The sequence below is a fragment of the Gorilla gorilla genome, chromosome 1, assembly GCF_029281585.2.
Source record: "Gorilla gorilla gorilla isolate KB3781 chromosome 1, NHGRI_mGorGor1-v2.1_pri, whole genome shotgun sequence".
In the NCBI taxonomy this organism is placed as follows: Eukaryota; Metazoa; Chordata; class Mammalia; order Primates; family Hominidae; genus Gorilla; species Gorilla gorilla.
The window spans coordinates 126,382,488-126,400,367 of record NC_073224.2 but is presented as its reverse complement, the minus strand read 5'-3'; positions in this window follow the sequence as shown (position 1 = coordinate 126,400,367).

The following is a 17,880-nucleotide window of genomic DNA, read 5'->3' as shown; positions in this document are numbered from 1 at the left end:
ACCTCTGGAGTGACAAGTAGCTGTTGGAGAAAGGTCCTGGGGGACTTGGAAGAGGAGGGAATTCACAATCCAGGTAGAGAAAATCGGCCTTGGGATCACCTCCTCGTTCTGAGAGAGAAGCTGAGAGAAAGGCTTCTTAGGGATTCTGTTTTCAATGTAACCTGTACCAAAGGTGTTCTTCCAAGTGTGAGTGAGAAAGGGGCTCAAAGAGAGAGAGGTAAGAGAACAATAAATTACTTTTCTCAAAGAACTCATAATCTTTTTTTTTTTTTTTTTGAGACGGAGTCTCGCTCTGTCTCCCAGGCTGGAGTGCAGAGGCAGGATCTCAGCTCACTGCAAGCTCCGCCTCCCGGGTTCACGCCAGTCTCCTGCCTCAGCCTCCCCAGTAGCTGGGACTACCGGCGCCCGCCACCACACCCGGCTAATTTTTTGTATTTTTAGTAGAGACAGGGTTTCACCGTGTTAGCCAGGATGATCTCGATCTCCTGACCTCGTGATCCGCCCACCTCAGCCTCCCAAAGTGCTGGGATTACAGGCGTGAGCCCCCGCGCCCGGCCAAAGAACTCATATTCTTAATGAAAAGACTAAAATGCCCATTTTTGTATTTCAAATCCTACTCATCTGTCAAGGTCTAGGCCAAAATTTACCTCTTCCAGAAAGATCCCCCCTGGATTCCCAATAGCTCTACCCTAAATAAATCTACAAATCACTCCTCTTCCTGCTGAAAATCCATAGCATTTATTATGTTAAATTGCGCCTATGTTTTCTTTTCCGACCAGACTGAAGGATCCTTGAGGACGGCAGTACCTGGCATACCTACACATAGTCAGCGTTCAACAAGTGTTTGCAAAGGTACATGATAATTAAAATATCAGATAACCAATTATAAAAAATAAATTGGCCCGCACGGTGGCTCGTGCCTGTAATCCCAGCACTTTTGGAGGCTGAGGCGGGTGGATCACAAGGGCAAGAGTTCGAGACCAGCCTGGCCAACATGGTGAAACTCCGTCTCTACCAAAAATACAAAAATTAGCTGGGCGTGATGGTGGGCGCCTGTAATCCCAGCTACTGGGAGACTGAGGCAGGAGAATCGCTTGAACCCAGGAGGCAGAGGTTGCAGTGAGCTGAGATTGCACCACTGCACTCCAGCCTGGGCAACAGAGCAAGACTCCGTCTCAATAAATAAATACATAAGTCAACAGATCAGATAGCATTTCAGAAGAGGCTAAGAACATGTTGAACTGTTCAGGAAAGACTACATGGAATAGGGCCTTGAAAGAAGGGCAGGAATCAGCTAATTAGAAGACAGGAAGAGCATTTCAGGCCAAGGGAAAATGGTAAATAAACACAAAGAGTTAGAAGGATTGGAGGGAGGGCCAGGCGCGGTGGCTCATACCTGTAATCCCAGCACTTTGGGAGGCCAAGGCGGGCAGATCACTTGAGCTCAGGGGTTCAAGACCAACCTATTCAACATAGACCACATCTCTACAGAAAATTTTTAAAATAAAAAAATTAGCTAGATATGGAGGCCCACACCTGTGGTCCTAACTACTCAGGAGGCTAAAGTGGGAGGATCACTTAAGCCTGGGAATTTGAGGCTGCAGTGAGCCATGATTGTGCCACTGTACTCCTGCCTGGGTGACAGAGCAATATCCTGTCTCAAAAAATTTTTTCCAATAAAATAATTTTATTTATGTTCATAAATGTATTAGGGAAAATTTAGGATATGAGTTTCATCATCATGGGAGTGAGAACAACTTCCTAAGTAAGATAGTAACCTGGAAGCCATAAACATATATGTATGACAAGTCACGTAAATAAAATTAAGAGAGAAAGAAAAGAATAGGAAAAGACATTTTCAAAATATATACAAAGGACTTATTTTCCACAATATGTAAAGAAACTATTATAAATCAATATAAAAAAGACACTCAAGATTTAGCAATTTCCCATCTGGCATGTAAAAAGCTTGCAAGTCATCGCTCCAGCCTAACAATAAGTAAAAACCTGAACAAACTGAAAAATCAACACCCTTCTTACATCCACCAGAGTCGTGAGGCCACAGGGCAAACCACTGCTTCCTAAATTGCAGAGACAGGCAGGCAAATGCAGGGAATCACAGCTTACCAGAGCAGAAACCCGTGAGCAGGAACCAGTACCAGGGTACCAAAACCTGAGCTGTAATTGATGAATTGCTGGAGACTCAGTATGGACAACTCTAAGAATTAAAAACTCCGGGGGGAAGCCAGTCATGGGAGGACCTCACATATTGTGAGTTTTACCTCCTAGAGCTCACCAGGTTCTCACAGTAAATATCAGAAAAATATCCCCTGTGCTTCTGGCTGGGGGAAGGAAAAGTAACCATTTCTAAATACACCTAAGCATTCTGTTCTTCTTAACAAGTCCTGTTCTCTCAAGAGAAACTATTTTGCCAGAACCTAAGCTTTTATTATTACTTTTTTTGCAGAGTCTATCCAAACTAGGGGAAGGAAAATATCCAGTTTCAGCCCCCTGTAGCCTTTACATTGGGGAAGGGAATATTAAATTCCATCCCACTCTAACCATCCTATCCTACCTAAGGAGTGGAAGGATTGAGAAGCTTTTGCGAGGTGCACAGTCCAGAGGCACAGGCTCACCAAATGACAGACCTAAGCATAGAACTATAGAATGCTTCCTCGCTTCTTAACACCTTAACACATTACTAAATGCCTATTTACAGCATTTCTTTTTGTTTAATACATCATGCCTGGCTATCAAGAAAAAACTACAAGGCACACCAAAATGCAAAGAAGACAGTTTGAAAAGTCAAAACAGGCTCCAGAACCAGACTCAGATATGGCAGGGATATTGGAATTATCAGACTGGGAATTTTTAAAAAACTGTGATCAATATGTTAAGAGCTCTCTCTAATGGGTAAAGTAGACAGCATGCAAAAACAGGCAGTGTTAACAAAGAGAAAGGAGAAGCAAGAAATGCTAGAGATACTGCTCCATCGATAGCACTATGACAAAAGAATGTCTTTGATGAGTTTGTTAGTGGACTGGGTCCAGCTGAGGAAAGAGGCTCTGCACATAAGGCTACCTCAACAGAAACTTTCAAAACTGAAAAGCAGCCAGACATGATGGCTCACACCTGTAATCCCAGCACTTCGGGAGGCTGGGAGGATTGCTTGAGCTCAGGAGTTCGAGACCAGCCTGGGCAACATAGTGAGACCCTGCCTTTACAAAAAAATGTATTTTGAATCAGCCAGGCATGGTGGTGCACGCTTGTGGTCCCAGCTACTCAAGAGGCTGAGATGAGAGGATCACTTGAGCCTGGGAGACTGAGGCTGCAATGAGCTGTGATCACACCCCTACACTCCAGTCTGGGTAACGGAGCAAGACACTATCTCAAAAATAAAACGAAACCAAAACTGAAAAGCAAAGAGAAAAAAGACTAGAAAGAAGAAAAAGAATAACCAAGAATGGCGGGACAACTATAAAAGGTATAACATGTGTAATGAGAATACCATAAAGGGAAAAAATAGAGAAAGGAACAGAAATATTTGAAGCAATGACTGTGAATTTCCCCCAAATTAATGTTGGCCACCAAACCACAGGTCCAAGAAGTTCAGTGAACACCAAGCAGATTAAATGACAAAAACGAAACCAACAACAACAAAAACACTACACCTAGGCATATCATATTTAAAACTGCAAAAAATCTAAGACAAAAAAAAAACGATATTGAAAGAAGCCAGCGATGAGAAAAAAACCCTTACTTATAGAGAAGCAAAGATAAAAAGTATATCTACCGGCCAGGTGCGGTGGCTCATGCCTGTAATCCCAGCACTTTGGGAGGCTGAGGCGGGTGGATTGCCTGAGGTCAGGAGTTCAAGACCAGCCTGACCAATATGGTGAAACCCCATCTCTACTAAAAATACAAAAATTAGCCATGCTTGGTGGCGTGCGCCTGTAGTCCCAGCTACTCGGGAGGCTGAGGCGGGAGAATCGTTTGAACCCGAGAAGCGGAGGTTGCAGTGAACAGAGATCGTGCCACCGCACTCTAGCCTGGGCAACAGAGAGACGATCCGTTTCAAAAAAAAAAAAAATTATATCTACCTTCTCCTCAGGAACTATGCAAGCAAGAAGAAAGTGGAGAAAAATATATATATTTTAAGACAGGGGCTTGCTCTATCACCCAGGCTAGAGTACAGTGGCATAATCATGGCTCACTGCAACCATGACCTCCTGGGCTCCAGCAATCATCCTGCCTCAGCTTCTGAGTAGCTAGAGCCACAGGCACACACCACCACACCTGGCTAATTATTTTATCTTATTTTTGTAGAGACAAAGTCTCTCTTTTGTAGAGAAGGGCCCAGGCTGGAGTAAAATATTTAAAGTGTTGAGATACAAAAACCACTACCTTAGAAATCTGAACCATGTGAAATTATCCTTTAAAAACGAAGGTGAAGTAAACACTGTCTCATACAAACAAAAAATAAGAGAATTTGTTGCCATTGGACTGGCCTTGCCAGAAATGTTAAAAGAAATTCTTTAGAGAGAAGCAAAATAATAGGTCAGAAACGTGGATCTACTTAAAGGAAGAAAGAACATCAGAGAAGGAACAAGTGAAGGTAAAACAAAAACTTTTCATATTCTTAATTGTTCTAACAGATAACAGTTTGCTCAAAATAAAAATAGCAATAGTATATTTGATTATGTATGCTTATATATATTCACATGCTTATGTACAAGTGAAATAAATGACAGAAATAATACAAGGGATTAGAGGGAGGAACTAGTATTATTTTGTTATTACAAGGTACTCACCCTACTGATGAAGCAGTATAGTATTATTTGAAAGTGGATTTGGGTTAGTTATAAATGTCTATTCTGACCACTAAGCAATGTAAAAAAATAAGTATAACTAATATGCTAAGAAAGGAGGGAAAATTGAATCATATGAAATGTTAATTTAAAACCACAAAAGGCAGATAAAAGAGCAGAAGACAAAAATAGGTACAAAGAATAAAAGCAACAACAGAAAACAGTAACAAATATGGTAGATATAAATCCAGCTATAGGCCAGGCGTGGTGGCTCACGTCTGTAATCCCAGCACTTTGGGAGGCTGAGGTGGGCAGATCACGAGGTCAGGAGATTGAGACCATCCTGGCTAACATGGTGAAACCCCGTCTCTACTAAAAATAGCAAAAAAAAAAAAAAAAAATTAGCCAGGCATGGTGGTGGGTGCCTGTAGTCCCAGCTACTAGGGAGGCTGAGGCAGGAGAATGGCGTGAACCCAGAAGGCGGAGCTTGCAGTGAGCCAAGAACGCGCCACTGCACTCCAGCCTGGGTGACAGAGCGAGACTCTGTCTCAAAAAAAAAAAAAAAATCCAGCAATATCAATAATCACTTTAAACCACAATGGTCTGAATACACCAATTTGATGACAGAGATTGTCAGGCTGATCAAATAACAAGACCCAACAATATCTGTTGTCTATAAGAAATCAAATATAAACAAAAACACTATTTTCATCTGTTTTGCTGCCGTAATAAAATAGCACAGATTGGGCAGTTTATAAAGGACAGAAATTTATGTCTCACAGTTCTGCAGGCTGGGAAGTCCAAGATCGAGGAGCTGGCAGGTTCCTTGTCTGGTGAGGGCCAGGTGTCCTGAATGCTGAATCCTCCAGAATGGAGGACTGCTGGATCTTCACATGGCAGAAGGGCAAAAAGGATAAACTCCCTCTGTGAAGCCCTTATATAAGGGCATCTAATCCCATTCAGGAGGGCTCCACCCTCATAACTTAATTACTTCCCGAAGACCCCACCTTTCAATAGTGTCACATTAATAATGCCATTAAGTTTCAACATGAATTCCATGGGGGATGGAGGGGTGTTTGTTTTTGTTTCTTAGAGACAGCGTCCCCCTCTGTCATCCAGGTTAGAGTACAGGGGTGTAATCATAGCTCACTGCAAGCCTCGACCTCCTGGGCTCAAGGAATCATCCTGCTTTAGCCTCCCGAGTAGCTAGGACTACAGGCATTTGCCAGCACTCCTGGCTAAGTTTCAACATGAATTTTAGAAGGTACACATTCAAATTTTAGAAGGGATGCATTCTGCCTCTGGCCCCTACAAAGTCATGTCCTTCCCATGTGCAAAATACTCATTCCATCCCAACAGCCCCCAAAGTCTTAACTCATTCCAGCATCAACTCAAAAGTCTAAGGTCCACAGTCTCATCTAAATCACATATGAGTGAGACTCAGTGCATGATTCATCCTGAGGCAAATTTCCCTCCAGCTATGAGCCCACGAAACCAAACAACTTACATGCTTCCAAAATATAATAGTGACAGGTGTAGGACAGACATTTCTTTTTCTTTTCTTTTTTTTTTTTTTTTTTTTTCTAGACGGAGTTTCACTCTTGTTGCCCAGGCTGGAGTGCAATGGTACAATCTTGGCTCACCACAACCCCCTCCTCCCGGGTTCAAGTGATTCTCCTGCCTCAGCCTCCTGATAGCTGGGATTACAGGCATGTACCACTACCCACGGCTACTTTTGTATTTTTAGTAGAGACAGGGTTTCTCCATGTTGGTCAGGCTGGTCTCGAACTCATGACCTCAGGTGATCTGCCTGCCTCAGCCTCCCAAAGTGCTGGATTACAGGTGTGAGCCACTGTGCCCAGCTCAGGACTGACATTTCTAGTCCAAACTGGAGCAATCAGAAAGGAGTAACAGGTCCCAAGTAAGTCTAAAACCCAAGGCAAACAACATTAAATCCTATGACTGGAGAATAATCTTCTTTGACTCCATGTCCTGCCTTCCAGACACACTTCCCACAAGAGTTGGGCCCCCAAGCCCCTGAGCAGCCCCACTCCCACAGTTTTGCTGGACCCGGCCTACACAGCAGCTCTTATGGGTTGGAATAGGGTACCTGTGGCTTTCCCAAGGCTGGCATTGCAAGTCCATGCCTCAACGGGTCTGAGGTCTCAGGGGTGGTCCTGCCCCCACAACTCCACTAGGTATTGCCTTCGTGCGGGGATCTCTGTGGCAGCCTTGTTCCTGCAGCAAGTCTTTGCCCGGGCCCTGAGGTTGTCTGAGGCATCCTTTCAAATCTAGATGGAGGTAGCCATGCCTCCACAGCTCTTGCACTGTGCATCCCTGCAGAGTTAGCACTACATGGACGCTGCCAAGGTTTATGGCTTGTGCCTTCTGGGGCAGCAGCCCCAGCTGCACCTAGGCCCACATAGCAAAGATTTTAAATGGCCCTGGGCAGGAAATCCTGAGGTCTCACAGGTGCCCTAGGCACTCCCCCAATAACATTCTGCTTCTGAGGCCCTACCACTCAAAGCCTGTGATGGGCACAGCAGCCACAAAGACCTCCAAAATGTCTTTGGGTCATTTTCCCATTGTCTTGATGAATACCACCTGACTTCCTTCTATCCTTATTAATCTCCTTATCAAACAGTCACTTGGCCACACCTTTGGTTTTCTCTCTAAACATGCTTTTTTATTCTTTACATGGTGAGGCTGAGAATTTTCCAAATCTCTACATTTTGCTTCTCTTTTTTATTAAGAAATTCCATCTTAAAATCGTTTCTCTGCTTGCATTTTACTATAAGCAGTTAAGAGAAGTCATGTAGTACCCTGAGCACTTTGCTGCTTAGCTATTCCTTCCACCAAATATCCTAGTTCATCACTCTTTTTTTTTTTTTAAGTTCCAGGATACATGTGCAGAATGTGTAGGTTTGTTATATAGGTATACATGTACCGTGGTGGTTTGCTGCACCTGTCAACCCGTCATCTAGATTTTAAGCCCCGCATGCATTAGATATTTGTCCTAATGATCTCTGTCCCCTTTTCCCCCCAACCCCCGATAGGCCCCGGTGTGTGTTGTTCCCCTCCTTGTGTCCAACTCCCACTTATGAGTGAGAACACGCAGTGTTTGTTTTTCTGTTCCTGTGTTAGTTTGCTGACAATGGTGGCTTCTAGCTCCATCCATGTCCCTGTAAAGGACATGATCTCATTCTTTTTTTTTTTTTTTTTTTTTTTTTTTGAGGCGGAGTCTCACTCTGTTGCCCAGGCTGGAATGCAGTGGTGCCATCTCGGCTCACTGCAACCTCTACCTCCTGGGTTCAAGTGACTCTCCTGCCTCAGCCTCCCAAGTAGCTGGGATTACAGGCTAATTTTTGTATTTTTAGTAGAGACAGGGTTTCACCATGTTGGCCAGGCTGGTCTCAAACACCTGACCTCAGGTGATCCACCCACCTCGGCCTCCCAAAATGCTGGGATTACAGACTTGAGCCACCACACCTGGCCAATCTCATTTTTTTTTTTTTTAATGGCTGCACTAGTTCACCACTCTTAAATTTTGCTTTCCACTAAATTCTAGGACATGGACATAACACGGCCAAGTTCTTTGCCACTTTGTAACAAAGATGGCCTTTCCTCCAGTTTGGAAATTGTTTCCCATTTCCATCTGAGGCCTCATCAGAATAGTCTTCACTGTCCATATTTTTACCAGCATTCTGGTCATGATCACTTAGGTAATCATTAAGAGAGAAGCTTTCCCTATATAGCTCTTCTTTTCTGGGCCTTTAGTGTAGTAGAATCACCCTTAATACTCCATTCACACCAATGTAAGTTTTTCCATCATTCACTTCAAAACCGTTCCAGCCTCTATCCATTACCCAGTTTCAAAGCCGCTTCCAGCTGGGCGCGGTGGCTCACGCCTGTAATCCCAGCACTTTGGGAGGCCGAGGCAGGTGGATCACGAGGTGAAGAGTTTGAGACTAGCCTGACCAACATGGTGAAACCCCATCTCTACTAAAAATACAAAAATTAGCCGGTCGTGGTGGCGCGCGCCTGTAATCCCAGTTACTAAGGAGGCTGAGGCAGGAGAATGGCTTGAACCCGGGAGGTGGAGGTTGCAGTGAGCCAAGATCACGCCATTGCACTCCAGCCTGGGCGACAGAGCAAGACTGTCTCAAAAAAAAAAAAAAAAAGCCACTTCCACTAAGACCAAAACAATGCAGTTCTCTACAATCTCTTCCAGAAGACAGAAGCAGAGGACATACTTCCTAACTTATTCTATAAGTCCAGCATTACTGTAATACCAAAACCAGACAAAGACATTGTAAGAAAACTCAGACTAATATCTCTCATGAACACAGATGCAAAAATCCACAAAATATTAGCAAATCAAGTCCAATAATGTATAAAAAGAATTAGGCACCAACTGGGATTTATCCCAGATATGCAAGGCTGATTCAACATTTGAAAATCAATTAATATAACCTGTCACATTAACAGTCTAAAAAGGAAAAATCACATGATCATATCAATAAATGCAGAAAAAGCATACAACAAAACCCCACACCCATTCATTAAACTCTCATCAACTAGGAATAGAGGTAAACTTCCTCAACTTGATAAAAAACAGGTACAAAAACCCTGTAGCTAACATATTTAATGTCAAACTTACTAAATCAGAGTGTTATCATTGCATGGTGGAAACTCAGGTTGCTATGCAGGGGTGAAGGTATTTCATCAGAAAGAAAAATAACTCAGACTCCAGAATTGTTTCTAATCATCCAACAATCATTTATTGTTCACTATTCTACGAGTTGTAACACTTCTCAGTATGTTCAGGAGAAATGACAGGAGTAACTGTCTCATTGCTAAATAATTGTGCACAGTGGGGAGTACAGTGTCTTGACCATTAATTCCACAAAGCTGCTATAAGCAGAGGCACGATGGTCATGTTGACATGAACCAGGAAGTCTTAAAAGGGTAGATGGTTGGGAAAAAAGCAAGGGTATGACGACAGGCATAATCAGAGAACTCAAAAGAGATGTCAAAGTTAGGAACTTTGAACTGAGGATCTCAAATCACAGTAATGGATAAGATTGCTAAGGTAGTGACTCTCCAAGAGGTTCATAGTAATACTAAGCTGTTATTTGTTCATGTTTCCCTCATTCTGTCATGAATGTACAATGGAGTTTTCCAGAGGCTACATTATCACACCAGACTGAATGTAGAACCACATAAGAGAATTCTGCTATTAAGCCAGACATTAAAGATAGAGTATTTGCAAAAATGTTAAATAATGCCACTCTTTTCATTCTTTTTGTTTTGGTAATTATAGGTATTTTCCCATAAAAATATGGTATTAATATTAACAAGTATTGGGGTTATTATTGCTAATAATAAAAAAATTAAAATAAATATTTGTAAATGTTTCCATTTTGATCTTATAAAATACATTTTAGGCCAGGTGCAGTAGCTCATGCCTATAATCCCAGAACTTTGGGAGGTTGAGGCAAGAGGTTTGCTTTAGCCCAAGAGTTCAAGACCAGCCTGGGCAACATAGTGAGACCCCGTCACTAAAAAAAATTTTTTTAAATTAGTTAGGCATGGTGGTGCATACCTGTAGTCCCAGCTAATCGGGAGACTGAGGAGGGAAGATGGCTTGAGCCCAGGAGTTCAGGGCAAGCCATGATCGTGCCACTACACTCCAGCTCGGGCAAGAGAGCAAGGCCCTGTCTCAAAAAATAAAAATAAATTAAAATCTTATATTTTAGAGCAGTTTTTAGATTTACAGAAAAATTGCAAAGATAGTACAAAGTGCCTGTATATCCCAGTTTTCCCGATTACAAACATCTTTCTTACGCTACAAATATATGGTACAGTTGTCACAATAGTGGACCAATACTAATATATTATTATTAATTAAGGTCCATACTTTGTTCAGAACTCCTCAGTTTTTCCCCAATGTCCTTTTCCTTTTCCAGGATCCTATCCAAGTTATAATATTACATTTACTTGTCATGTCTCCTTAGGCGCCTCTTGGCTGTGACAGTTTCTCAGACTTTCCTTGTTTTTCATGACGTTGACAGTTTTAAGGAGTACTAGTCAGGTATTTGGTAGAATGTCCCACTGGTGGAATTTACCAGGTGTTTTTTTCATGATTAGACTGGGGTTATGGGGAGGAGGACCACAGAGGGAAAGTGTTGTTTTATCGCATCATATCAAGGGTACATACTATCAACCTGACACTGGTATGTTGACCTTGATCACCCAGTGAGGTTGTATTTGTCAGCTTTCTCCACTGTGAAGTTGCTTTTCCCCTCCACACTCCCTGTCTGTACAATACTCTTGGAAAAAGGTCACGATGCATAGCCCACACTTAAGTAGTAGGGAGTTGTATGTCACCTCCTTCAGGGCAGAATACCCACATACATTATTTGGGATTCTGTATAGGAAATTTGTCTCTTCTCCTCCATTTATTTATTCATTCAATCATTTATTTGTATCAGCATGGACTCATGGATATTTGATTTTATGCTTTGGGTTACAATCGAAAACTGTTTTATTTTGTTGCCCAAATTGTCCAGCTTTGGCCACTGGGAACTTTTCAGTTGGCTCCTGAGTTTATGTTAATTTTTAATATGGATAGCTATTACCCACATAAACAAAAGCTCTTTGGGGTCCTTGATAATTTGTGAGTGTAAAGAGGTCCTGAGACCAAAATGTTTGAGAACCACCGCTCTAGGGATCCTCTGGCTGACCCGAATCCCCGGTGTGTGTGCGCGCTTCGTCTGCAGGTAGGAGTTGTGGTCTGGGCAGAAGCAAAGTAGGCCACACTCGCCTGCCCTTGGGAACACCCACTTCTCCGTGCCACGCCCGCTCCTAAGGTTTTCTTCGGGCAGAAACGCGGGGGTCCCCAAGAAGACGAAGCTCAGGCTGCCATGCCTTTCCCGCGAACGCCACGGCGCGGCGCCCGGTTCACAGGGCGAGTCGCCCACCCGCGAGTCGGAAAGCGCCCGGCATCTTGGCTAAAGCTCAGCGTTCTCCTCCGGGGCTGGGGCCCTGGCCAGGCCTGGCCTGAGCGGTCTCCCCTCACTCTGCGGCTCGCTCTCCCGGGCTACTCCGGCGCGCAGGTGCTGCGCCCGCGGGAGAGAGCGATCCTGCGGCCGTGGCGGACGCCGGGAGGAGCCACCGGGCTCTCCTCTCAGGAGCGCGTCCCCGTGCCCTCCAGCTGCCCGTCCCTGCTGAAAGCATCCGGACAGCTCCCCGGGCCGCGGCCCTGGGGCCCGCCAGAGCCCTGCCCTGCACCCCGCTCTCCCCTCTCTGGCCCGGAGGGCTGCGCCGGGCAGATCCTTTCCTCTGCAAGACAGAGACAAGCAGCGATAAACAGCTAAAGCTGGAGACCCGGCTAATTGATACAATAAGTTCTCTAATTGCCTTGAAAATAAGGTAATGATTTGGCAGAGGGAATGCTTTGATCTTATCAGGCAAGAGAGACCTCTCCAAAGGAAACCTCAGAGAAGGGCTGGAGGCCTCGGACTTGGGGGTGTGAAGCCCAAGGACAGCCTGCTTTCCCCGCCCTCCCCCGACCCTGCGTGTCCACGGTCCCCAGCCTCACCCTCCGGCTTTTCATGGAAAGACCCTTCTCCTGTGATGACTGGAGGAGAGTACACACACATAACACAGGGGTTAGGAGAGGAGGAGGGGGTGGGTTCTGGGTTTTTCAGGAACAGGAGGACGGCTGAAATGACTGGTCCAGTTTTAGAGAGGCTATAGAGAAGGAAATTGGGGGAGAGGGGATTGCGGACAGGGATTATGGAAAACCTGACTTGGCTCAAGTCTGATGATGTTTCTTACACAAGTGAGGGCTGCTGATTTGAGCTTTTCAGGCAGGAGGGAGTGACAAAGGGAGGAGAACTTTGAGTGTCCTGCCTTCTCCAAGAATCTGCACACACACTCACACACACACCATTGCTCTGCGCTGTGGGTGTCCCTGCCTGGCAGAGGCCCCAGCACAAAGAGGATTAGAGAGATGAGCTAATCTGGTTTGTATCCCAGACATGGCCCCAGAAAGGGACCTTGTCCACCCTGATATGTAAGGATGTGAAGGAGTGAGGAGTCTTTCTTTGGGGGCCTGCTGGCTGACGGTACCAGAGACCCCACTCCACTGGAGTCCCTGGGATACTGCAGTCCTGACTTCAGGGTCAGATTTAGGAAGCAGAAAGACGGTCGGTCCCACAGAAGGAACTAGATCTCTACCCTACTTGTTTCACCAGTGGGGAAACTGAGGCCTGAAGTGGGAAAGTGATTTACAGAGTCATGCCAATAGTGCATGGCTGACTTGGGGGAAAAAACCCTCAGGTTTTCTGACTTTTTACTGGTCCAGTGCTCCCTGCACTGTGTTGCAGGAGCTGCAAGGGAGAGGTATGAGACAGAGAGAGGGCAAGAGAAAGAGAGAGACGAAGACAGAAGCAAAGATACACACCAAGGAAAATAGAGGTGCGCACACACCCACATGCACAGAGAGACGGAGAAAGCCACAGAGAGTCAGAAACAACATGGAGAGACAGGTGGAGAGAGTGAAGAAAGAGCAAGACAAACGGTCATACAGATTCATACAGAGAGATACACACGGAGAGACAGGGAGTGACACAATCTGACAGGGGGACAGGCAAGAGACAGGGATTCAGAAAGAGAAGGACAGAGACATTCAGACAGGGAGGGGGAGGCAGGCCAACTTAGACACACAGAGAGACAAATGAAGACAGGGAGATAAACACAAGAGACAGATGCAAATAGACAGAGAATGACAGAAACAAGAGCCAGAGAGAGACCCAGGGAGATGGAGACTCAGAGAAGAGACATGGGGAGAGTATGAGAACAAGAGGCAGCGTGAACTGAGGAAGGCAGAGTGGGAGGGAGGCAGGCCATGCCCTCTGCAGATATTTGTCCATTGGAAACAACTCTCACTTCCAGATCATTCTAGGGCCCAGAACAGGTGGTAGGGAGAGAAAGAGAGCTTAGTGCTTAGCCTGTGTGATACAGGCAGACTGGGAACCCTCCCTTGGGGAGAGGCTGGTCAGTGACCACCCAGGATCCCAGCAGCACACCCACTGGCCTCACACAGAACCTGGGCCACCCGCCCAGAATGGCCGTCAGCCCGCCCACCGCCTGGCTCCAGTCTGATTACAGCCAAAGTGCCAAAAGGCTCCAGACACCCCCATTCCCTGCCCCCATCGTCTCACCTCCCCACGCCTCCTCTCCTCCTTCCCCTTCTCCTTTAGATCCCTCTCTTCCTTTCTTCCTAGTCCTCAGGGGAGCAGTTTGTGCCCCTGTTTAGCCACTAGCTGGGAGGAAAGGGGTTCTCCTCCGTCCAGCCCCCTTTCCTGGTTTGGGGCTGGATGCTCCTTCCCTCCACAGCCCTCTTGGTCTGGCCTCTTTGAGACATGTTCCACGCCTCGCCTAAGAGCTCATAAATACCAAGGAGAGGCTGGCCAGGCTGTGTACAAAGCGTGGATCCCCACTCTTTTCCCCCTTTAACAGCTCCTGGGTTCTTCCTAAGCTTCCTTTACTTCCCCAGACACCTGCATGGGGTGGCAGGGCAAGAGGTGAGGCATTAGTTACCTGTGTGAACCTGGTCCTATTTCAAATAAGACCTGCCTCGGTTTGCAAAGAAATCTCAGGAAAGGCGTCTCAGGGCCCCTTGTGCAAGCAGCAGGCTCAGGAATTCCTTGACTCCCATCCAAACCTCCCCCCAGCCCCTTCTTGGCCTTTCTCTCTGCTCATTACCATCCACACCACCTCCCACCCACCAGGAAAAAGAGAAGGTCATCGCCAAAGGGGCCCAGGGAAGGGGAGCCTTCTGGAGGATAGAGCAGGGCGGGGTAAGAGCTGTTTACCCACACCCCAGCTCCCCTTAGCTCATCTCCCCTCCCATCCAAGGGCCAGCAAAAATTCAAAATCATTCAGCCACGCATAGCTGAGAACAGAGTGAAGAGAAATCTTAACTTTGTCCCACCAGAGAGCAGAGCATAAGGTGACATCAAGGGTGAGAGTGGACCCTTCTTCTTTGGGCACCCACTTTTGAGAGGACAGGAGGAGGCTCTAGTGCCACTATGGGGAAGAGGGTGGACCTGACTCTGCTGGCTGGGTGGAAGCTGTCCTGCTGGAGGCCCCAGGTAATCTGGCAGCTTTCAGGGGACCTGGGATTCTTCCTCAGGTCTCTACTGATACTGTTCACTATGTCTGCAGCATGCACCCTTGAACTTCAGCAGAGCCTAGTGTGCCACCCACAGACGGTTTTATTATATTTCCATGAAAATGCCTTGGGAGTAATGCCTTTTGCTCCTTGTTATTTAGGATACCCTGGCCAGTGTTGGGCACACAGCAGGTGCTCAGTAAGTGCTGACTTGACTCCATGCAGGGTTCTACAGACCAGAACTTAACTCTGAGATCAGTGACTCCTCCCTCTGGCTCCCAGAACTGAGAGTGAGAGTGTGGAATAAAATGAAGATGCAGGTCAGGAGCTAGCTTGAGCCTCTGGCCTTGACCCTCTGCCTGGCAGCCCCACAACAGGCCTTTGCGTGAGGAGCTGAGCTCTCCAGTAGTGTCTAGGACCTTGAGACTGGAAGTTTATTTTGAGATTTGAAGCTCCAAAGAGGCAGATCCCAGAAAACCTCTTCTCTGGCTCCATATTTGTTCTCTAGTTAAGTGGTTGAGTGCAGCTCTTGCAGTCAGCTGGCTCCTGCAGCCTGGGATTCCTCCTGGGGAGCTGGGGACTCAGAGGAGAGGGGACAAAGAAGCAGAAGGAGCCAAGCCTCATCCTAGGTTGTCCACTCTGGGGGCAGAGGTGACTTGTAAACCTTAGAGAGAAGTCTAGTCCCCTCACCCACTTCCTTCCCTCTCAGAGCTGCTGATGTTTCTGGCCGCACACCCCCTCACCCCTCCCTTCAGCTCAGAAACATGCTTTAAAATTATTTTTTATTTCTATTTATTTATTTTGAGACAGGGTCTCACTCTGTTGCCCAGGCTGGGTGCAGTGGTGCATTCATGCCTCACTGCAGCCTTGACTTCCTGGGCGTAAACAATCCTGTTGCCTCAGCCTCTCAAGTAGCTGGGACCACAGGTGTGCATGACCACACCTGGCTAATTTAAAAAATTTTTTGGGTCTCACCGTATTGACCAGGCTAGTCTCTAACTCCTGTGCTCAAGCCATCCTCCCAACTCGGCCTCCCAATGTGCTGGGATTACAGGCGTAAGCCACCAAGCCTGGGCCTCAAAAACATGCTTTAATACTTGAGCATCTATGTTGTGCCAAGACACAGTCCCACTTGACTGTAAAGACAGCTCAGGCCAAAGAAGGGGCCTCAGAAGTGATTTGGGGGCCCATGTGGGTGAGTCCACTCTAAGTTAGGGCTGATGTGATCATCTTCAGCCAACTTTCCCCCTCCCTGCACTTTCCACCAACCCCAGGCCCTGTGTAGAAATAAACACAGGGCCAGAGTCACACCCAGGTCTAAACACACAGGGGAGTCTGGGAGAGGCTGCTGGAGCTCCAAGACTGCCCTGTGTAGGGATGGGGCTGGGTTGGGAGGAGGTAAAAGAGTGGTCCAAGGAAAGGGGCCCAGCCAAGAAGGAGCCTGGGCTCATTCCTCTCCCACCTGCCCCTCTCAGGAAAACTAAGCACAGAGTCTGTGCCTTTCTAAGGAAATAGCCAGGCCAACTGGAGCCCACCCGACAAAAAGAAATGGAGAGAAGGGGAAGAAAATAAGTTAGCTTGTTGGCCACAAAGGATATGGTCCCAGTTTCTGTGCCAGGAAGTCGGCCCTGAGAGGTCTCTGTATTCAGTCCTCTCCAACTCCCATCCAGCTCCAGCCCAGCCCCCACTTTCCACCCAAGTGGGGAGCACTGCCTCCCATTCATGACTTGGAGCACCTCAGGGACTCATCTGAATTCTCTTCCTCCACGCACTCCGCTCCAGCTGGATGGCCTTCTCGATAACCCTCGTACACCAGCCCACTCCTGCCTTTGGGTCCCTGTACGGGCTCTGCCCTTGGCTTGGGATGCTCTTCACCAGGAAGCTGCCTGGCTCGTTTCCTTGCCTCCTTCAAATCTCTGCTTGCATGTCACCTTAATGAGGCCTACCCTGATCATCCTAGTTGCAACTGTAACCATCCCCTTGACTGTGCTCTCTTTACCACTGCACTTACTACTTTCTAACATACTCTGTTTTACTTCTGATGTCCATTGTTTATGGTCTATCCTCCTGCAATAGAATGCAAACTCCATGAGGGCATAGATTGTTCACCAATGGGTCCCTAGTGCCTATCACAGTCGTGGCATGTGGTAGGAAATAAGTATTTGTTGAATTAATGAATGCACTCAGCACCTTACCACAGAAAGTGGGGGTAAAGGAGTGTCACTGTAGGTTGGGGACAGGAGGGAAGTGCTTGCAGCCCCTTCCCACTCTGCCCGCCTGGCCGTCACCCACAGAAGTTGGGGCTGCGGAGTGAGGGGCGCTAGGACCCGGAGGCGGTGGGGAGAGAGGTTAAAGGTTCCTCTGAAACCTTCTCCACTATCTCTGTCTCTGAGATGTCTGCAGCCAGCTGCACCCCATCTGCTTACACTCGGGAGGCACCTCTAACGCCACTACCGCCCCCCACCCCCAACCAAAGACTGACAGTGAATTTGGAGTTGGGGGCATCGGCAGTTACTAGTAAGTTGTTTACCCCAGGACTTTAAAATCATATGAGGAGGCAGGAAAGATACCTGCGAGGTGGGAGAAACTGAGGCTGAAGAAGGGACTGGCGCCAGATCCCAGGTGAACTCTGAACTCTCGAAGTTAAGCCCAGGATTTTAAAAAGAATTTTACTTCTGACGGAGGGCCACAGTGCCCGCAGAGCCTGTACCTGCTCTCCTGGGAGGTTTGAGGGTTGGGGTGGTGGGGAGAGGAGAGTCTCTTTCGGCAGACTGCACCTCCCCACCCCTTCCCTATTTACCACGCCCCCAGGCGCTGTGCGGGCGGAGGGAGGGTGAAGGAGCAGTGGGGAGGAGGCAGGGTGAGAAGGCGAAGGAGGGAAAAAGCTCC